This window comes from Benincasa hispida, chromosome 2 (genome assembly GCF_027475165.1).
Source record: "Benincasa hispida cultivar pf3 chromosome 2, pf3_genome.v1.1, whole genome shotgun sequence".
NCBI classification, from domain to species: domain Eukaryota; kingdom Viridiplantae; phylum Streptophyta; class Magnoliopsida; order Cucurbitales; family Cucurbitaceae; genus Benincasa; species Benincasa hispida.
The window spans coordinates 9,478,625-9,502,926 of record NC_143479.1 but is presented as its reverse complement, the minus strand read 5'-3'; the positions used below and the strand labels follow the sequence as shown (position 1 = coordinate 9,502,926).

The following is a 24,302-nucleotide window of genomic DNA, read 5'->3' as shown; positions in this document are numbered from 1 at the left end:
TTTATTAGAAAAATTTATAAATTTTTCTTTGAAAATAATGTATTGAAATGACCCATTTGACTAATAAATTTTCAATGAGGTGGAGCATAAATAGTTCAAAAGTGGTTAAAAAAATAATAAATAATAATAAGAAAGCAATGGGGAATGTTTTTTCGCGAGGAACCCGATCCCCGCGAATTTCCCGCTGGAGAACCCCTTCCTCGATCCCCACGGGGAATTTCACGGGGATGAAGATTGAAATGGGGGTCGGGATCTTCCCCGTCCTCGCCTGCACCGTGGACATCTCTAGGTGTGCCGGATACTGAGAGTTGGGATACAATTCCACATTCTATTAAATAGTCTTGAAATTTTAGATCCATATACTATCCACCTCGATCAGATCAAAATGTTTTAATTGTTTTATTTAATGCATTTTCAACTTCAGCCTTGTAATCCTTTAACTTTTCAAGGGCTTCAGACTTATGTTCCATTAGATAAATATACCTATATCTAGAATAATCATCAGTAAAAGTGATGAAATATTCCAAACCCCCTCTTGCCTTAACATTGATCGGACCACATAGGTCTTAATGTACAAGTTGTCAGGGTTCTTTGACTCTTTGACCTTTTCTAGTAAAATATCTTTTAGTCATTTTGCCTTCAAGGCATGACTCATATACAGGTAAAGAATAATCTTCTAACTCGCTTAAAAGTCCATTCTTGACCAGTCTCTCAATCCGATTGAGATTTATGTGTCATGATCTTAGGTGCAAAATATGGGCATTTATTTAGGAGAAATTATCTATCTTTTATTCTGAGTTACTGCAGTTTTAAACAGTTCAGTATTAAGAACAACTTTAGTTGTTAATGGTCGTAACACATAAAGATTGTATTCCAGCTTAGTAAAACGAAGTTTTATACCATTCTTAGAAATAAAGCGCTCTATTCAAAGAAATGTGTAAAAAATATTGTTGTTTAATTAAACACTTTACAGAAATTAAGTTCCTTTTTAAATCAAAAACTACAAATACATTTCCCAATAAAATATAGTTTTTCTATAAAGTAAGTCGGAGTCCTCCCACTACCCTTGCAGAGACAACGTGCCCAGTTCTAACATGCATTGTCATTTCACCAGGTGCCAGCTACTGCTAGGAATCAATACCCTGAAATGAAGAACAAACATGGTTAGTGGTGTATGAATCTAATATCCAGGCTGAATCATCATTCTCCACTAAACAAGTCTCCAAAACAAGTAAATCATATTTACCTTACTTGGCCTTCTTCTTTTTTGCCAAGTACTTGGGACAATTCCTCTTCCAATGTCCCCCATGGTTGCAATGGAAGCAAATTCCCTTTGTAGCCTTGGCCCTTTTGCCCCTTTTGGGTAGCAGTTGGTGGGTTAGCTTTCCCATTTTTACCTTTCTTCTTCTTCCACTTTTTGGTGCTGGAAGAGGAAGGCACAAACTTACTTCCAGAGGTCGAACCTCTGAAGAATCTTTTAGAGGCTGATAACGGGCAGAAATGCATGTTATTACAACGAAAAGACATAAAACAATGTGGGAATGCGACGATAAAAACATGCAAAATCGTGTCCAAAAGTATTAAGTTAAGAATATTGCGATCGCATGCACCCATCGCATTAAAGCAGCTAATTTACTTCTTTTGTGCAAGAAAATGCGTTGGCGCAAAGCAAGTTGCGATCTAAGAAATTCGGCGCCCAAACGCAGTAGAAGATTGTGACAACAAAGCTATGCGATCGTATGCGCTCATGAAGATCTGCTCCAAAAGGTGGCCGCATTAAGACGGCGCATGAAGGTGAAAGCTTAATAAATCATGATAGGACAGAAAGCTGATGACGGTCGAATCCGAATTTAGTTGACAAGCCATTAACGACACATTGTACCAAGTACACTCAACTTTTCGGTGATCATTAATTGGCGCATCAGACAGAGATTAAATGACTTCCCATCATTGCAATCATTTGAGATAAAAGCTCTTCACCCTGAAGCTCAATAAATACCGAAGGCCACCTTCGTTAAGACAGTTCAAAATTTTGGAGTTCCCATCCACCATATACATGGAAGATAGATCATAGATATCCATAATCTATAATTCATAAACATAGAAGGTGGAGGTGAGCAAAGAGAGAAGACGCCGGAAGACCGTTCCTGGTTAGCTCGAGAGTGTAACATCCCACATTTTTTTTTATTTTATTTAATAATAATGTAATTTTCAATAACTTTATTAGTTGGAAATTCAATAATTTTCCTTAGTTGGAAATTCAATAATTTTCCTTAGTTGGAGGGCATGTTTGGAATTTTGGATTTGAAGTATAAGTGCGAGAGTTTAATTGTTGACGTGAAAATTATTCAAAATTATTCAATTTTGAAATTCAAATTGAAAATTAATGGCAGGAATTAATTTTCTTTGGAAAAGGAAAAGAATTAAATAGTATAAAGTGGAATAAGGAAATAATTTAATTATAATTATAATATTTTCCTTTATTATTATTATTATTATTATTATTATTATTATTACTATTATTTTTATTAAAATAAAAAAAAAACCTCATCTTCCTCTTCACGCACGGCTTCTCCTTCCCCAGAATTTTTCCTCCTGCCTTCAACGAGTCGAGCCTCCCTCACTGCCCAGATCCGCCGCGCCTCCCTCACTACCTCTAGATCCGCCACGCCTCCCTCACTACCTCCCGACCACCGTGCCCCCCTTACTGCCCAGATCCATCGCGCTTCCCTCACTGCCTCCCTTCGTCGAACGAGCCAGACTCGCCGCTCCAGCTTTTGACCACCGCCCATCGTGCCGATCTCGCCCAGCCGATCTGAATCGTCGCCGTCGCTTCAACCCCTGACGCCGCACATCGTCGCTGTCTCCCAATATCTTGAGCCACTGCCGCCTCTAGCCGGTTTCTTCACCATCCATCGCCGCGCTGCCTATCTTCTGTTGCGTGGGTCTTCGTCGGACTCTTAGATTTTGGTAAGATCTATTTTGTGGCTGGGTTTCTTGAAAGATTTTGAATGCCCACTAAGTTGGATTAAAGATTAAATTAGTCGCATTATCTTGATTTTAGATTTGAGCTTGGAAAATTATAGCAGCAACTGTCTAGTGGATTCAAGATCATTCGACAAGAGTTTTGGTAAGAGTTATAGTCCTTATGGTTGGTTTGTGTGCACGCTTTGATTACTGAATTAAGTTTGACTTAACCCTTGTATCTTTAAGGTTTCAAGTTGTCGTCCATTGGGATTTAAAATCTGTTAGAAGGAGATTTTGGAGTCGAAATCTTGCGAGTGTTTGTTGATCAAGTTTCGTTTGGGTAAGTTAATTGGTGAGCATTGGATTCCATTTGTATGTTTGGGTCCTGGTTCCATTACTGAAATTTAGTATTATGTATGTATTAGGGGACTCAATTTAAGACTTATTTGGTTGGAGATTATTAGCTTGGATTAATATCTAAATTTGACTTTGAGGTAAGTAATCTTACCACTGGAACTGCCCACGGGCTAGACTTTAGTTGTATGCTAGCATGGTGAGTGTATGTTATGGTAAACTGTTAGCATCTTGATTGATAATATGACCTGAATGAAAGTATGTTCTGGCACAAGTACTGAATTGTTTAAATACATACCTAAGCACTTGATCGTTAGTATGTGATGGTATGTGTTTTCATATGTCGACGTCTGATCTGCTGATGTTGAGGCATACTTGTATGTTGTAGAATTATGATGTAAGGTCTACATGGATGTTGTATAATATGTTGTTGAAGATTATGTGTATGTAATGGAGCCATGGTACCAAGGATTTCATGTATGTTTTAGAATTGTACGGTGTTAATTCTTTGAACGTTGAAACTGTGTGAATATCCTCATTGATTAGTTAGATGCTCACCAGTTTTGTGTTTCCCTCGGGATTCACCAGTTTGTGTTTCCTTCGGGATTCACCAGTTTGTGTTTTCTTCGAGATTCACCAGTTTTGTGTTTCCTTCAGGATTCATCAGTTGTGTTTCCTTAGGGATTCACCAGTTTTGTGTTTCCTTCAGGATTCACCAGTTTGTGTTTCCTTCGGGATTCAACAGTTTTGTGTTTCCTCTGGGATTCACCAGTTCTGTGTCTCCTTCGGGATTCACCAGTTTTGTGGGCATACTTAACTACAATAGGATAGGACTCAGTCTCTTATCTGTTTCATGTGTTTATGTGCCATATGTTGGTATCTAGAGGACATAGATGCCTAGCCTGACCCCAGTGGTGGGGCTACTTACTGAGTATTTCATACTCATTCTTTCTTATGTTGATGTTTCAGGTAAGTGTAGAGATGCACCGACGATGGCACAGTGGAATTCGTGATCGTGTCACTGGGACTAGTTTTTACGCTTCCGCATCATGAGATTTAGAGTTCTTTTCATGTTTCTCTTAATGTTTAGTTTTGATGTTTGAAACTTATTATTAAGAATTGTTTTTCATATGTATTTATTAACCTTTATGATTTAAGGGTACCCTATTATTATTTTTAACAATTGCAATTAATAAATGTCTTTTGAACTTCTCTTGTTTTAATTAGCATTTACTTCAAAATAACTGAGCGTCGTTTTAAATTCTTTGCATACATTTATTTTAGTAACGATCTTATCTAAGTCCTAGGGGGTCGGGTCGTTACAAAGAGACTGCCAGGAAGCTCTTCAAATGGAAAGAGGGCCGACTCTTGCGAAAGCAAGAACATTCTTGGGCAGAGTAAAGTAAAACACAGTGTAAAAGCCTCGGGAAGCAAGACATTGCTACCAGGCTCCTTATCCCTATTTTCCATTGTCATTCTGTATTCTAATTTTATTTATAAAATGGAATTTACATCTCTACATCTGTTCAATCTCTTTACAATGCACATGAGTAACTAAACTTCCAAATGGGTTGAGAAGCACTTAGCTAGCATGACTTAAGATCTTCATTTTTATGCGATCATCTTGTCTTATGTATGTGTCCATCACCTTTAGAGATACTTGAGAGAGTAGTCTAAAGAAAGAACCTAGACTTGAGAGAGTTAGGTTAGAATCTAGGCTTGAGAAAGTCAGATTAGAACCGCATAAGTAAGAGATAGAAATTTAGAGATAAGTTCTATTTGCTATCATGCATCGCATGCACCCTAGAAATAGAATATGATAGTATGCGGTCGCCTTGTGTATGTGTGTATCATTCATCATCGCATAGATAAGAATAGAGGCTTAGACATAAGTCCTATAGACATTATCATATACATTGCATGCATCCTAAAATTAGGAACTATAGCATTTTTATTGAGAGATGACATGTTGTTGTATGTGTGTAGCGTGATCGCATAATTTGAACGCAATCTTAATGAAGTGTTAGCTAATTCCCTTCTCAACCCGTTCCCCGCATACTCATTGTAACTTTCGCTGTTATTAACTCTTTTCTCAATTCTGCCACATAAGATTTATACTTTAAACAAACATACCAACAACCTTATTGTTTTGTTTGTCACCGCAAAGGAATCAAAACTTACCGTCGCATATTGTCTCAAGTAGTACCTGTGTTCGACCCTGAGCTTACTAGGCAACCTAGTAGGATTTATACTTGGATTTTACTAGGAAAACTTGCATGTGCAACGCATATACCACCATCGCAATATACACCATTATTTCATCATATTCACAACGCATCAAGTTTTTTGCACCATTGTCGGGGACTACGGCAATACATATTGCACTAACGATAACTTTTTGATTTTCTTTGAAGCTTTCCATCTCTGTACACTACTTCTTCTTTGGTAAGGGAAAAAGTGGGCATCGTATGAGCAAAGGACAAGCTCCAGGGCCCAATTACCACCCAGAGATTCAGAGAACTTTCCAAAGAAGAAGAAGAAGCAACCGCGGACAACAAGAGAGAAATCCCAACATGGCAGACCAACTGGAAGACAAAGGACCGAACGCAAATAATATCATGGTGAACCTCATTCTCTTGGCGAACGACCGCAATGGGTCCATCCAGGACTATGCCTCACCCAACCTTTATGATTTCTCACCAGGAATCATGAGGCCAGCCCTGGACGGATCGAGGTTCGAGATGAAGCCGATTATGCTGTAAATGATTCAGACTGCCGGACAGTTTGGCGGTAGGCATGGCGAGGATCCGCACGCCCATCTCCGGAGTTTTATTGAAAACTGCAATACGTTTGTGTTCCCAAACATCTCCGCTGAGGAGGTTCGACTAATGTTGTTTCCATTTTCGCGGTGTGACCAAGCACGAAAATGGGCTTATTCTCTCGAACCAAGGGAGATCACATCGTGGGAACAAGTAGTTGAGAAGTTCATGAAGAAGTACCTCGACAGAGAACGCAAGAAGGAGGAAGTTGATTACTAATTTTGAACAAGATATCGACGAATCGCTCAGTGATGCCTGGGCGAGGTTTAAAAGACAGGTGCGAGATTGTCTGCACAATGGCTTACCCGATTGTCTCCAAATGGAAATCTTCTATCACGGTTTGAACCCTACGTCGTAGACGGCTTCCAATGTGGCAAAAGTTGGAGGTCTGTTCGACAAGACATACGATGAGGCTAAGAATATACTTGATCACATTTCGAAGAATCACGAAGACTGAAGAGAAAGCGATCAACGACTGAGAATTAAAGATAGTGACCCAAGTAATAGGGCCATCGCATCCCTACAAAACCAAATGAATGCGGTGATGAATTTAATACAAGGAATCGCAATTAGTAACCTAGGAACGCATAGGGGGCAGGTCAATGCAATCGATCAAACGAGAGCAAGTTGTGCCACTTGCGGAAAAGCCCATCCAATGGAAGAGTGTCCGAGAAATCCACAATCTGTTTACTTCGTGAAGAATAATCCTTTTCCAATACTTATAACCCTGGGTGGAGAAACCACCTTAATTTCGCATAAAAATATCAACAACAAAATTTTCAATCGATGGCGCAAAAAGAAGGGCCACCAAGATTTTTCCCGCGAACAAACGGTCAACCATAAAATTAAGCTAGCAGTTCGCAAGCACTGCAATCTTTATCTCTAGAGAGCTTACTTAAACAGTATATTGAGAAGAATGAAACAGTACTCCAGAATCAAGCGACGTCTGTCCGCAATCTTGAAATTTAGATAGGAAAGATTACGGGCGAACTCAAAAGTAGACCGCAAGGGGCGTTGCTGAGTTCAACTGAGCTCCCGCGCAACTCAAGGAGTACGGGAAAGAAGCAATGTCAAGTTGTGACTTTACGAAGCAAAAAGATAGTAGGGGAAGAGAAGAAGGAGCCAAGCCGGACTATTCCAGTTGCGATGGAACCACAGACCCCGCTAACTCAAGAGAAACCAGAAGAGCATAAGACGATGCAACTGAAAATTGCATCCACTTCTAAGTCGATGGAACAGGGAACCGTGAAAATACAGCTACCACCATTTCCTCAGAGACTCAAGAAGAAGAAAAATGATGAAGTGCAACATCATCGCTTCATGGACATGCTGAAACAGTTACATATCAACATCCTTTTCACTGAAGCGATTGAAGAAATGCCAAAGTATACGAAGTTTCTGAAGGACATGGTGATGAAGGAAAGGAGCACATATAAGTTCGCAACGGTGGCATTAACGCAAAGTTCAAAAATCATTATTCCACCAAAAATGCGCAACTCCGGAAGTTTCATAATACCCTGCTCAATTGGCGGGATATATATTAGTCAAGCACTTTGCGATCTCGGGGCCAGTATCAACTTAATGCCCCTTTCAATTTTTAAGCAGCTAAATGTGGGGCAGCTGGCACCCCGACGGTGACTCTCCATCTAGCTGATAGGTCCCTTGTTCATCCAGAAGGGAGGGTGAAGGATGTCATGGTCTTGATTGACAAATTTATCTTATCAGCAGACTTCATCATACTCGATTATGGAGTAGACAGGGATGTACCCATAATTTTGGGACGACCATTTTTATCCACTAGTTACGCTCAGATTGATGTGTACAAGGGAGAGATCACACTGAGCATGAACGGGAAGAAGATCAGGTTTGATATTATCAGAGCCATGAAGTATCTAGAAGAAGAAGACCTAACAGATTCCGACAATGAACCCAGTTTGTATGAAGAAGAAAAGTCTAAAGATGAAGATGAAAAAGGGGATGTGACCGCATCAATAGTAACCTGCAATGCGATCGTGGAAACATCAACCAAAGAAGAAAAACTGACGTTGAATGAAGAGAGAAAAGCACAAAAACCATCCTTGGAACAACCACCGACAGTCGGGTTGAAAACCTTGCCAAACCACCTGAAGTATTCTTTTCTAGGGCAAAATGATATGCTACCAGTAATAATTTCCTCTGCACTTCAAGAAGATCAAGAAAATGCGCTGCTGAGCATCCTGAAAAACTATACAAAAGCAATAGAATGGACGCTAGCACACATTAGAGGAATCAGCCCTGCATATTGCATGCACAGGATATGTCTCGAGGAGAATAAAAAAGGATCGATCGAACATCAATGCAGACTAAACCCTGCAATGAAGGAGGTCGTAAAAAAGAAGATAATCAAATGGTTGGACGCAAGCATCATTTATCCAATCGCTGACAGCACGTGGGTCAGCCCCGTGCAATGTGTGCCAAAAAAAGGAGGGATGACAGTAGTCCCAAATGCAAATAATGAATTCATACCGATGAGGACCGTCACTGGCTGACGGATTTGCATGGACTACCGCAAACTGAATGCAGTGACGAAGAAGGATCATTTCCCCTTGCCTTTTATTGACCAGATGCTAAATCGCCTAGCAGGAAATGATTACTCCTGCTTTTTGGATGGATATGCAGGCTATAACCAAATCATGATTACTCCTGAGGACCAAGAGAAAACCACATTCACCAGCCTCTATGGGATGTTTTCTTTTCGACGCATGTTGTTCGGATTATGCAATACGTCGAGTATGTTCCAGAGGTGTATGATGGCCATCTTCTCTGAGTATTTTGAAGACTCAGTGGAAATTTTTATGGAAAACTTCTCGGTGTATATGAAAACATCTGAAGTCTGTCTAAATAATTTGGAAAAGATACTGAGAAGATGTAAAGAGACGAACCTTGTGCTGAACTAGGAAAAGTGCCACTTCATGATGAAGGAAGGTAATGTGCTCGGGCACAAAGTCTTCAAGGATGGCTGGAGGTGGATAAGGCGAAGATTGAGGCCATTGAAAAGCTCCCACCTCTAGCAAATTTGAAGGCTATGAGGAGCTTCCTGGGGCATGCTGTCACACCCCGCCCCAGACTACCCTCCGAGCCTAGGAAAGGGCGTGACTGTACAACAGTTATCAACCCTTTTGTTGACACTTACTGCCTAATAACTCTTGCAGAAATAACTCTGATTCCAATGAACAAATTTAACAATCAACTGATTAAGTCAATGAGGCAACCAACAAATAATTTAATTAGGCCCATTTTATTACAACAATATAATGTTTATACAACTCAAAGACTTAACTACGAAGTTTACAATAACAACTGTAAAACTCTCAGAAAGTGTAACTATGGCATGCGGCAGACTTTGACCTTAGCAGCACCCTAGAACTCCTCACCTTTCACTACCTGGGAAGAAAAACATGAAATAACAAAATGAGCTTCACAAAGCTCAGTGAGTGGTAAGCAACTTCTAAAGTCTATTTCAACTCATAAATAACAAGCATATCATAGATATGAGGTTACATTCAAACCTTCGCTTTAAACAAGTCTAGTCTCAACTTCTATTTACGCGCACGGTAGATAACTAAACTGATAATTAACTAGGATGAGTATGTTGTCTACCTACACACACGGTAGATAGATAATTATTACTAGATACAACGTTTATTCTTTACGTTTCCTCTGTCTCCTATGTGCACATAGCTCCCTGTTCGTGGGCTCAGAAGCTAGGCCCATCGGCCCTCTGACCATCCCATACGAGGACCCTCCCACAGGCTCAGGAACTAGATATCTCGTGTCCTCTGACCATCGTGTGAGGTTTTGCTTACGGGATCAGGCACTAGGTCTATTGACCCCCTGACCATCTCGATCACATAATCTCATTCTTATGCTAGATAATCATTCATAACCTAAGCATATATAAATTATTCTAAAAGATATGCTTCAGACTTAAAGGAAAGTACCACTCATCTTGGTCGTTTTAGGAACTTTTCTCTCTAGAAGTTCCTTGGTCTTCTCGGGCTCCTCTTTTGAACCCTAAATTCCAGATTCAAATTAAAGCTCAACCTACTCATAATTCTAGGCTTATCTCGAGTTACTTTCTTCTACAAATATGTTCTAAAATATCTCATAAAGCTTACCCTAAAATCTGAGCTCAGAAATCCCCGTGATTTGACCCGAATATTCAAATCTTTAAAACTGGTCAAAGCTTACCCGATAGCCTACCCCTTGGTCTTGTCCTCCTTCTCCAGCCCAATTCCTAAGAGCTTCTTCTTTGGCAGCCCCACCACGAAAACTAGACTCTTTTAGCTTTCAGATGGATTTAGAATTACATCAAACACACGAGTATTCTGGGAGAACTCTTCCCCCCAAATTGATGCTACTTTCTGACCTTTCTGTCTGACAACATCTCTCCTCTTGGAATCTCTTGACCAACGCATGGTCTTACCATCAACGCATAGCCTCCTCCCAATACACTCTTCTTTATGTCCTTTGAAGAGAATTGAGTTCTCATCTGAAGTCCTTAGCCCTATTTATAGGCGTCCAAAGGTTCTCTAAGGTCAACACCTCCTCATCCAAGTGTTTCTTCCTCACATTATCAATGCAACTTTTAATCAACACAACTTTAGGAGTCCTTCTCCTACATAGCCAACGCATGGGGCTTAATGTTGCATGTCCTCTTATGCAACCACCTCAATTTCTTAAGGCTTAAGGTTTCTTCCCAAGAAGCCACATGTTTGATGACGTCCTCCATATGAGCTCATGCTTCATATGCGTCCACAAACCCTTGGATGTCCAACGCATAGTATGCCATCAATGCATTGTAGGCCATCAACGCATAGTCTATAATCAACGCATAGAAACCCTTGGCTCCACTTGGTTTTCAACTCACCACCATTGCATCTTCTACAATGCAACCTAACTCACTTAGTCACCGCAAGCCTTAACCATCGCAAGAGCTAGCCACCACCAATGCATAGGATGGTCACTCGTCCTCGATGCATAGCTCGCTCGGCATCACCGCATGGGTGCTTGGCATCGACGCACAGATCGCTTAGCATGGGCACTGGGCATCGACGCATGGGTGCTTGGCATCTACGTATGCCACCCTCTAGTGCCTGCCTTGCCCCGCGTCCTCGCATCTCCTTGCGTCTGCATGCCCTTTGCACTGCCGACCCTCGTGCTATCCCAACCTTTCAACGCATCACTTTCAACTTTCTTCCTTCAGCCGCATACCACCACCAACGCATCACCTTCAGCTGTATAGACGCATTCCACCGCGTCCAATGTATGCAACACATCCGTCGAGCCTAATGCGTTGGTCTAACCTCCAAGGCATGCGTCACTCTTGACCCTACTTCAACTTCTCCCTTTGCCCAAGTAATCTTTCCAAGATTTTATGTCCAACGCATAGTAATGCCTATTCCAACACTTATCAATTTCACAGTAGGGTTATACTTAGCCACATCTTCACCATTTAGGGTTCCTTTCCAAAGTACTTAAATCTTTTTCACCACTTAGGGATCTTCCTATCCTTTATCCTAGGATTTAACTTTTAGTTAACTCCTTTTGTTTTATGCTATAAGGGGAAATGAGTTCTGGATTTCACACATGCAGGATTTTATCGACGTTTCGTGAAGGACTTTTCAAAGATTGCGCGACCATTGAGTGCGTTGCTGGAGGCAGAATGAACGTTTGACTTTGATGAACAATGCCTCAACGCATTCAAGATACTAAAGAACACATTAATAACCACATCTATGTTAGTCGCATCGGACTGGATGAAGCCATTCGAGTTGATGTGCGACGCAAGCGGTTATGCGATGGAGGCAGTGCTAGCGCAAAAGAAGAAAACAATGCTACACCCCATCGCATATGCGAGTAGAACCTTGAACTCTGCCCAAACAAATTACACTACCACAAAAAAAGAACTTCTTGCGGTGATCTTTGCGCTGGAGAAATTCAGAGCTTACCTTCTTGGATCCAAAGTGATCGTTCACAATGACCACTTGGCAATCAAATATTTAATGACAAAGAAAGATGCAAAGCCGAGGTTAATTCGATGGGTTCTCCTCCTTCAATAATTCAACATGGAAATCATTGATCGCAAAGGGACGGAGAACCAGGTTGCGGACCACCTATCAAGATTAGAAAATCCGAAAGTCGACCGCAACCAGTCGGAGGTGAGCGCAACTTTCCCAGATGAGCAGCTGTTTAAAATTGAAGAGTTACCATGATATGCAGACGTGGTCAATTTCCTGGTTTGTGAACAATTTCCTGAGAACTACACAACCCACCAAAAGAGGCGGCTTAGACATGAATGTAAATCATATTATTGGGATGAGCCAAATCTTTTCAAGAGTGGATCAGACCAGATTTTGCACCTATGCATACCAGAAGCTACTCACCAACGCATACTGCAATGCCATGACTCACCATATGGTGGACACTTTGGAGGCCAACCCACAGCAGCAAAGGTGTTACAAAGTGGATATTTTTGGCCAACTTTATTCAAGGACGCAAGAGACTATGCAATGAAATGAGACTGGTGCCAATGCAAGGGAAACATTTCATGGTAGAATGCGACGCCCATGAATATCATCTTATAATTGGAGTTATTCAACGTATAGGGCATAGACTTTATGGGACCATTTTCACCATCCAATGGTCACAAATACATTCTATTAGTCGTCCATTATGTTTCAAAATGGGTAGAAGCGGTGTCGTGCACTGCAAGCGATGCGGCGGTAGTCTCCATGTTCTTGAGAAAAAATATTTTCACGTGTTTTGGCACTCCACGTTCCATAATAAGTGATGAAGGCTCTCACTTTGTTAATAACATCATCAACAAATTGTTGCTCAAGTATAATATCCACCATAAGGTAGCCACCACATACCATCCACAAACAAATGGTCAAGCTAAAGTGTCCAATAGGGAAATCAAGCTGATATTAGAGAAGGTGGTCAAGCCTTCACGCAAAGACTGGGCAATGAAGCTAGACGATGCCTTGTGGGCATACAGGACCGCCTATAAGACACCTATAGGCATGTCCCTGAATGCGCTAATGTTTGGAAAGGCATGCCACTTACCGCTTGAGTTGGAGTATAAAGCAATGAGGGTAGTGAAAAAGCTTAATTTTGATTTGAAGACTACAGGGGAGGGAAGGAAACTTTAGTTGGTCGAACTGGATGAATGGAGAACTCAAGCATATAAGAATTCTAAAATCTACAAAGAGCGCGCAAAACGTTGGTATGAAAAATAACTATGCGAGAAGAATCTCCAAGTCGGACAGAAGGTCTTGTTGTACAATTCTCGACTACGACTTTTTCCCAGAAAATTACAATCACGATGGTCTGGTTCTTTTATAATCAAAGAGGTATTCCCGCATGGAGCGGTTGACTTATCCAATGAGGATGGGACCAACGCATTCAAAGTCAACGGGCAAAGAGTCAAAATATATCACGGAGAAGACTTGCATCACGAGAAAACCTCTGTGGACCTGAGGAATTCTGACTAAAGAAGAAGTCGGCAGTCTCAGCGCAATCATACGATTCAAACTCATCAGGGATGCAATCTTTTTTAAGTATCCTTTGAAATCTTCAGCTCATGAACTCAAATCTACCTTTTTATATCCGTTATCATTTCTATATCCTTTTTACTCCTTATCTCCAAAAAAAAAAAAAAACGAAAGGAGAGAAATTTTGTAAACTCTGTCTTTTATATTTTTTACCCTCTCAATGTTTTTTTTTGTAACGATTGTGATGAATGATTGCGGGGGAGCTACACGATAACTGAAAAATGCGATTAGTTCATTCCGCCATCGCAATCGAAGAAATCGGCTCGCCGCAAAGAAGGATGCGATCACAAATGATGTGAGAGACAGAGAAAATTTGGGGGTTGTATATTTGGACTTTGTTTATTCCAAATTTTGCACAATCGTATCTCGTCTTTAACTTTGATAATTTTATCATCGCATCCTCTTTAGTCGGCGTAATCAGTAAAAGTTGATTACTTTAGTTAGTCATCGCATTGTTTTTCCATACCAATTATGATTTCAATGATGAAACGCATACCTCTAGTTCTCATCGCATGCACTAGTATCAACTTAATTTTAGGACTGTCAATTCTTGAAATATTTCTAGAAGTTAGTGGTCCACCAGCTTTCTTTCAAACTGACTTTTACAAAACTTCCTAAGAGCATCGCATAAATTCCTTCAGTCTATCAGCAGTGAGGACATTGCTGCATTTAAATTTGGGGGTGCGGTATTCATTTTCAACCTTGCTAGCTTTAGACATTGCATAAAAAAATAAGAAAAAAATAAGAAAAAAAATAAGTCTGCAACTCGTTGAGCAAGGTGGTGAGGTTGTAGTCAATCATGTTCATAACAGCATTGGTATGGAACTGTAGGAAACTTTCAGGTAAAATTTCTAGGATGAAGCTAATGTTGGGATTAGTGTCCTAATTCTCTTGGTGGTCTCATAGTTTGTAAACACTTTGTGAAACATATTGTTATTAATAAAATAAATGTTATTTTATAAGCATTTACTCAAATCCAATAAACTAAGATCTGTGGTTATTTCATGTAACTTAAGCATGTATGTGGAGACATACAAGTGGATCATGTCTTAAATAATAACCTAAATGATCTGTAGTAGATGGATAAAGGAGGGATACCTTATCCTGATGACATTACGGATACGACCCGCTTTGTAGATGTTGCAAGTGTTGTAAAGTGCTAAAAATGGTTTGATCCTGACCATTCATGTGGAGACATGCGAGAGGGGGTATCCTATACAAAGAGTTTGTATAAGACCAGACCATGAAATGATTAGGCTCTTTATATAACGTTGATAATTGAGACTTACATTTCACTAAAATGACTGTATGTGACACGACCTTAATCCTATGTGAGTTGGAAACTCCTGCCTATGAGGGCGGTTCTTTGATTTGTATGGGTGAGAGTGGTCAGATTGCCAACTCAACAAGCCTACCATTTTGGAGATTCGTCTGATTGGGGAGCTAGGAACTCAGCTACATAAGACGAAATTCACTCCTTCCCCGAAGCAGGGGTAAGTAGATAAATTACTCCTTTAAGGGCTAATTCCGTGTCTTGAACATAGTGGTCACACCCTCTCTTGGGAAGAGAGGATTCAGTCATAGTAGGACTATGACTTATTGTTCATTAGAGGAATCTGTAGTATTTAAGGAGTTAGATGTAACTATAGGGGAAAAATAGTAAATTGGTCCAGTTGTACTTACGAGCAATTTGTGAAAGGTCATCGCATTATTGATTGGTCATATGGACACAGAAATATATCTATAGTGTGAAGAATGCAACTATCAGTCTTTAGTAGAGTGACCAACAGTTAATGGATGGTGGATCTCGTGATTAAAGAGTTTAATCAGTTATTCACGTATCGTTGGAGCTTCAAGCTACAGGTCCATGAGGTCCCCTTGGTAGCTCAATGGGTTCAAGTTGAGAATCAAATTTTGAGTTAATTTGAAGTGTTCAAATTAAAAAGAGGAAATTCAATTATATGTGATATAATTGATATGATGTATTAGATACATTAATTGGAGGAATTAATATAAATATGATTTATGTTAAATACCATAAAATAGAAAAGGAACGATGGTTTATATGTTTCATATGATGAAATATTAAAACTATAGGTTATAAATATAATATGATAAGTTGGTTATTATATTTATTTATAACATATTAATTATATGATAATTAATTATTCTTTTTCTCTAATAACCGAATTGAGTGGGAGATTATTGGAAGTTTGATGGTAACTATGAGATAAAAGGAAAATGGTTTTCCAAAATTAAAATGATGATTCATTCGGAATTATCTCACAGAAAGGCTATCAAGTAAAAGGGTTTTACTAAACTATAGCATAAAGAGCATACACGATCGAGTTATGAGTTTACTAGTTACTCATTTACTCGTTGCTACACGATTGAATAGCAAAGTCTATACGATAGGCATCATCTCTCTAAACGATCGAGTACTTCGTCTATACGATAGACAACATTCATCTCCCACTTACTCGATCGTCTACCCCCTGCTTTCCTCAATCCAAAATCATACAAAGCCCACAACTCCTGGATTCTCATACCAAGAATACCAAGGTAACACTTGTGTTGGTGTCCCTGTTCAATTCGAGGTTCAGGATCGAGTTGGACTCATTAGTGATCGAGGAATCATCAGTTCATGTTGTTGGCTGTTCCGTTCATTGAGATCGTGTTCTGATTGAGTTGTTGAACGATCGAAGGATACTTGAAGAAAGGTTCTTCAAAGGTTTGCATACTCTATCTCTTGTTTGTTTTTTTATAATAAGCATGTTGTAGTTTATAGTATATGCATAATTTGTTTCGTTTAGACTATAATTGTTTGTGTTCTTTCTCAATGGGATTTGGAACGATCCACTTCCGCTAACTGGATCTCTATTTTAGATTTCCTTCAGCTAACAAGACTGACCTCGGCAATGACAGACCCGTTCATCTTAGCCATATTAAAGTGGACCATCATGTTGAGAACTTGCTCTCATACAGAGGACCCCTACTACAAACGGGCATTGAATATGAATTTAAGAGCGTCAACCTTGAGCTGAGTGGACGGTTGTTCGAACATTTTCCACAAGGACTCCATGATCTCATGGGTAGTGAGCATGGGCTCATGCTTCTTGGCTAATCTTCCAAAAGGCTTGCCAAGATATACATTTGGGCCTTTTCATTTTCCTTTACCCAGCGCTTGTATGCCTACCGAATGTTTCAAACGACATTTTGAGTTGGGATTGGAGGATATTCCTCTACCAAAACAAATCTCAAATCATCGGTGATCAAAATTGTATTATTAGTGTTTTTCTAGATGATGTAATTATTGCCAGTTCATTTGTCGACGACGAAGATATTTAATGTTGTGGAAGTCATTTTGGAAAAATTGTTGAAACATACAATTTATTTATATTTGTATCCTTGTATTACTCAAGTGAAAAAACCAATCAAATCTAGCAAAATAATTTAATGCACCATATGTGACATCTATTTTGCAATTATATTTCAGTGAGGCAGGGTAAAAGTCATCGTAGGGTGATCAGGTACCCCTTCACTAAAATGAGATCATCTCAACCAATATACAGAACAACTCCTTGTTCCTGTAAATATTAGTCATCATTGTTCTGTCCAAAAATTGTTAACCAGCTTAACATTTTCTTCTAAGTATAACCCCTCATTTTAGATTCTAGAGTCCCGCCCTAATGAGCCAATCGTGGGGAAAAACTGATTGGGACAAAATTGTATGTTTAGGAAAAGCTAAACAATTGTCTAACAAAAGCTATGCGATCGTTTAGCTCATCGCTTGGCTGAGTGTCTGTCGCCTACTAACACTCCACAATCGTTTATCTTAATCTAAGCTAATCCAATTTACTTGACAACTTCTTGTGAGTATTTTTCCGAGATTGGAAAATCTCAAAACAACAATTTTCAACATTACTAAAATTAGGAAAACATTTTTTCCTTTTATCTCACGGTTACCATGAAACCACCAATAGCCTCCTATTCAATTGATTATTAGAGAAAAAGAGTTAATTATCCAATAATTAATATTATTATTATATATATATATGATAACTAACTTACCATATTATATTTATAACCTATAGTTTTAATATTTCATCTCATGAAACATATAAACCACAGCTCTTTTTCTATTCCATGGTACTTAATGTAAATCTCATTTACATTAATCCTCCACTAGATGTATCTCATACATCATACCGATCATATCATATATAATTGAATTACTCTTGTCAATTTGAACATTTCAAATCAACACCAAGAACTGATCCTCAACTGAATCCATTAAGTTACCAAAGGGACCTCATGGACTTGTAGCTCGAAGCTCCAATGGTACGTGAATAACTGACTAAACTCTTTAGTCACGGGATCCATCATCCGTTAACTGTCAGACACTTCACTAAAGACCGACAGCTGAACTCTTCTTACCACAGATATATTATGTGTCCATCTTAATAGATCGCTCGTAGGTATAGCCCGACCAATAACCATTATGCCCCTATAGTTACATCAAACTCCTTAAGTATCACTGATCCCTCTAACGAACATAAGTTATAGTCTTACTATGACTGAGTCTTCTCTTCCAAAGAGAAGTTATGGTCGCTATGTTCAAGCCCCAGAATCAGCTCTTAAGAGAGCAATCTCTCTACTTACCCCTGCTTCGGGGAAGGAGTGAATTTCATCTTGTATATTGAGTTCCCAGCTCCGAGATCAGACAAGTCCCCAAAAAGGTAGGCAAGTTGAGTTGGCAATTTGGCCGCTCTCATCCATACTAATCAAAGGACCGCCCTCAAAGGCAGGAGTTCCTGAAACACTCAGGATTGAGGTCGTGTCACCTATGGTCGTTTAGGTGAGATGTAAGTCTCTAATATCAATGTTGTTATATATAGAGTCTAGTCATCTCGTGGTCCAGTCTTATACAAACTTTTTGTATAGGACACCACTACTCGCATGTCTCCACATGAATGGTCAAGATCTGCCATCTGTAGTAGTTTACAACACTTGCAAACCTCTACAAAGCGGGTCGTATCCGTAGTATCACCAAGATCAGGTATCCCACCTTAATCCTTATACTACAGACCTATTTAGGTTATCACTTAATGCATGATCCACTTGTATATCACATATACATGCTTAAGTTTACATAAGATAACCATGTAGCTTTGTTTATTGGATATGAGTAAATACCATAATGAAATAACAGTTATTTCATTCATAAAACAATGTGTATAATTACAAACAACAAGACTCCGGGAGAATTTGGACACCAATCCCAACAATATAATAAATTAATATAAAAAAATTGGAATAAATCTGAGCAAAGCTCGAAGATCGGAATAGATCATGAACATATCTGGGTAGAAATCAGAGCTAGAAGTACGACAAAGCAAGAACAGATCTGAGCGGAACGAAAGGTGGAGCAAACGACAAAGCTCAAGCTCGGAAGTGATAGAATGCACAATGGAAGAATGATCTCATCCAAACCCACGATGGATCTAGAATGCACAACAGAGATAACGAACAAATGACGAACCTGGTGGAGCTGACAAACACATGCAGAACTCGAGCTAGAAGTGACGAAATACACAGCCGATCACGCTGGAACTGACAGAAGCATGGTGGCAAGAGAAGCAAAGCTGATGGACATACGATGGTGAGATCGGTGAATTGGTAGAGCTAATGAAGGCATGACGACCAAGAGAGTTTTGGGCGAGAGTTTGAGTGAGAAATGTAATTTGTGAGAAAGGAGAGAGAAAAAGGCTTTAGATATGAAGGAGGGGTTTTTCACTACAATTTCGGTTTAAAACCGACATGATAGGTATACCTACAATGTCGATTTTAAACCGACATTAAAGATCAATTTTTTTTTTTTTAAGAAACCGACTTTATATATCAATTTTTAGTTTTTTTAACCGACATCAAAGTCCGGATTTCTTGTGGTGGCTAATACTAATAAAATCTAATATTATCTAAATACAATAAAAAAAATCACTCAAATTACTAACATTGTAGTAAAAAAATAACTCTTATACTAGACTTTTTTTAAAAAAAAAAAAAAGAAAGAAAGAAAAGCCCAAATGTTAAAAACTCTAATATTAACAAAATCTAATATTATTTAAAATGTAAAAGAAAATATTAACATGATAGATCTAGCATAATATAAATAAGAACATTAAATTATAGAAAGAAAACAAACTCCTAACATTAATATATAAATATTCTTGAATTCAACTACTATTTTATATGAGAACAATAAAATGGTACATAATATAAATATAAAAAAAACTAGTAGTAAATAAAAGGTAGACTCACAAATTCAACTTCTCAAAGTGACAACCGTCCCTCAATTTTTGTTATTTGTTATCCAAACAATAACAAAAACTAAAAAAAAAAAAAAAAAAAAAAAAAAAGGCATAATATGAGAATATGGAACTATAACTTATTAATTTTTTTTTTTTAAAAAAAATAGGAATGCTTCCTAAACAACAACAAAAACTATTAAAAAAAAGTAATATAATATAAGAATGATAAAATTTATAATTATTTTAGATTTATAGGAATATAGCCGAGTAAATACAAACCTCACAACTTGAGCAATCCAACTAAGAGAGAATATTTGTGGGGTGGAGTGGTTAGGTTACTTTGGAGTAGAGAAAAAATGGGAAGAGAAGATAGTGAAGAGTAAAGAAAAGGCCGGAAGAGAAGTTCAACCAAAGACAAAAATAGGAAAAGAAGACGGTGAGAAGTAAATAAAAAACAGGAAGAGCAGTTCAACGAAGACATTGTTGAAAGCGTGTTGAAAGGGAGTGGGAGCGAGGGATAAAAAGCTCTTGTTGTTGGATGTGATAAGACATTGGCATAGGCGAGTTTCGATCAACATGTCTTTAATTAGTGTAGTCAATCGCACTTTGGTCGAGTTTTCAACTCTTGACATATTTTCGTTAATAAAATATATCATTTTTTCATATTAATTGATCGAGTCTTCAATCCTCGACCTTCTGCCCTGCCAAACTACCACATTTTTCTAAATATTTTCAAGACTACTAGATTCTGTTAATAATTTTTCTCAAACTACAATTTTAAAATAAAAGGATCCCTCATGATGATTCTTTGATACGAAGAGACTTTTTTCATATAGTATTCTCTCGACCATTGTTGATGTGACGCCTAGGTATTAAAAAGATGGATATGTGTGGGGGGTGGAGGAGGGAGCAAAATACTTGTGGCGAAGGTGCAGAAGGCGAGTGGGGGAGGAAGGAAACACCTTGTGGAAGCTTTTTCAGGTATTCATTAATTTACTTTATTTGTTATCCAACCAAAAAAAAAAAAAAAAAAAACGAACCGTCTCCTCACTCCTCACTGAATTCAATTCCCTTTTTACCTTTTTTCAGTTCTGAAGCAAAGCGACGCCCCAACCTAATTATTCTTCTTCTGTTTCCTTCGTCATGTCGTTTTACATTTTCTTCTTTTATTCCTTTCTTTTCTTTTATATATCTCTTTCAACTTTCTATTTAAATTAGACAGTCCACATCATTTCCTTTAATTAACCTTTTATTTATTTTTATTTTTATATTTATATAGTTGCCCACAATGTACAGAAAGTTGATAATTTAATAAGAGAATTCCCTTGGTAGGACTTTTAGAAAATATAATTAACTCTATAGCAATTTTTCTAAAGAATTATAAATATATAAAGTTTATAGATTCTTATTAGTGATAGACTTCATTGACGAGAGTTAGATCTAAATTTTATTGCATTTATAAATTATTTTGGATTACGCTATAACTAATAATACTTTAAACTTGATTGTTATATTATAACGGTCCCATTTAAAAAAAGTTTAAATACTACTTTGGTCATTGAGTTTTTGTTTAGTTTTATCTTAATTTCTATACTTTCAAAATACTTATTTTAGTTTATATACTTTCGAGTTTGGTTGTATATATACTTTCAAAATGTTCATTTTGGTTGTTATACTTTAAAATAATTACCATCTTGATCCCTTTATTTTTACTTTTACTTCATTTTTAAAAATGGATCAAAATGGTCACTTTTTGAAAGTTTAAGGATCAAAATGAAAAAAAAAATAAAAATCATAGTAATTGAATCTTCAAATAAGTTTTTATTATTTAGAGGTCTAATTTCCTCAACTATTATAAATTTGATGATCAAATTTTAATAATTGTATAAGTTCGAGGACTCAATTTTTACTCTAAATGGTATTTGCAATTTTTCCTTTTTATAAAATTAGTAGCCCACACTGTGCAGAAAGTTGGATAATTTTAAAAATTATTCTTTTATCCCTTGTATTCAAACAGTTTAGGTTGAATTAGATTAGGTTAATAAATTATGGATTAGATTTTATAATAATAAGTAGTTTATTATTTATGCTTCAGCAAGTTCGCAACCCCATATAACTATTTTGTGGGTTGATTCAGATAACCCTACTCAATTCCATTTATTAAAATTAATTAATTAAAAAAAACCATATTTTGACTTGTAATTAAGTATTTGGGTATTTATGCATGGGTCTTTGGTAGTGGTTTTTCTAAAGATACTTTAGTCAACAGTTCTATTAACTATTCTAGCTTCTTAAAACTGGTTTTTAATACTCTTGATCACATGGTTAAAATTTTAAGTATAATGTGTCATTTTATACAAATTGATTTTTAAATCATAAAAAATATTACAAAAATAATTTTTAATCATTTCAAAACTGCACTCTCGAGTTATATAATATATATGAGAGTGAGAGATTAAACTTTCAATTTAAAAAAAAAAAATGATAGATTGAATTATTCTTGAATTGACTATTAAAAAAAACACTTTTAATTGTAACAGTTGTATTTATTTTTTAGAATTATATAACATAAATATAAATTAATGTGAAAATTAATAACTATATCTATATCTACATCCATACTTCAAATCCATTACCTTTGAACTAGAAACAACAATATTACTCACATTAATGTATGGGGCTTTTAGCTAGATGATGTGGTTTTCACAAAATAAGCAAAAAGTCTAGGCAGAAGTTTAATAAATGTGTTAAATGTATCTTATTCTTTTCTTTTTCATAGTAAATTTTAGTGGAAATTCCTTTTTATTTCTTAAGTTTTGAAAAATATGTACATTTGGTCTCTAAATTTTAAAAATATACCTTTTTAATCCCAAATTTATAAAATAGGTCTATTTGGTCCCTGAATCTTTAAAATATATCTTTTTAGTCCTCAAATTTATATAAATAGGTCTAAAAAGTGTTTGAAGTATTTTTTTGTTTGGTTTTTTTATTTAAAATAATTATAAGATATTTAAAATTAAAAAAAAATAGTTATGGAGAAAATGCGATTTTTTAAAACTATTCTTCTAATTTAAAATGTAATATAATTATTCAAAATAACAGTATAAAGTTACTTTAGAGGCTTTTTAAATCAATTTTTGAAAATTTAGAGACTAAAATGGTGTATTTTAAAAATTCAAAAATGAAATAGTATATTCTTATAGATTTGAGGACTAAAAAAATATATTTTAAAATTTAGGGATGAATCAGACATATTCTTCAAAATTTAAGATAAAAAAAAGTAATTTTTTCTAAATTTTGTTGCCTCATCTGACCTGCTTATTAAATGTAATCATAATAGTGGATAAGTTTTTTTTTCTTCTTTTTTTTTTTTTTAATAAGAAAACCTTTGTATATGTCGAGACAGTTGGAATATTGAAATATAATTAAGCAAATATTAATTAAACAAATAAATTACTCTAAACGAATGTAGGGAAGGTAAAAATAAAATTTATAAATTAATATATATATATATATATAAAGTGGACCACACCAGGCCAAAAACCTTTAATTTAGCTCTATTTTGTCTTCATTTACAACGGAATTCTCCTTTTTCTCCCTTTCTTGGATAGAAGAGTTTGAATTTCAAATGTATTCGTTGACAATTTGTCTAAATAAGATTGTTTCTTTTTCTTCCCTCAATGATCATTATTATAATTGAATGAAAAAGGAAACTCCCTTGACAAAGGGTTAAGGAATAAATTATACTAATTAAAAAAAAAAGTTTTATAGTTGAATTTGTTGTAACTTAAACGAGTAAGGTGCGAGTTTGATTAGTCGAAACAAGTTAACGACTTATTTTGAGTTTATTTAGTTAAATTATAATTTTAGTTCTCAGATTTTTAAATTTGTGTCTATTGATAGGGTTTATTGGATTAAATTATGTCTTTCATACAATTAATAAATACATATATAACTTACGAGAGGGAAAAATACACATATCCTTAATATGATAGCAACAACAAATTTGTAATTTGGGAAAGAGTTTGATTTGCAAAACAAATAAAAAAATGTCTAGTGACAAAATCACAAATCTAAAATTGTGTGATGGGAAAGAAGTCATGAGTTAAGGAGAAGGACTTGGAGTTTTCTTGTTTCTCATGGACAAAAAATTAAGATCTAATTGACTCAAAATTTAGTTGCCTTGGATTTAGTTGACCCTCAGCCGAACATAACACATATATCCTTACAATGGGTTATTCAAAATTATCATTTAT

At 36.8% G+C, this 24,302-nt stretch overlaps 1 long non-coding RNA gene across 2 annotated transcripts; it reads left to right on the top strand.

Moving 5' to 3' along the window:
* Positions 1 to 2,512: 2,512 nt before the first annotated feature.
* Positions 2,513 to 4,544, top strand: LOC120071568 (uncharacterized). 2 transcript variants are annotated; one of them, XR_016527945.1, is made up of 5 exons: positions 2,513 to 2,970; positions 3,065 to 3,130; positions 3,214 to 3,307; positions 3,393 to 3,461; positions 4,291 to 4,544. It is a non-coding gene; the product is annotated as an uncharacterized LOC120071568 (long non-coding RNA). The 2 variants fall into 2 exon arrangements; XR_005480290.2 differs by lacking the exon at positions 3,393 to 3,461.
* Positions 4,545 to 24,302: the final 19,758 nt, after the last annotated feature.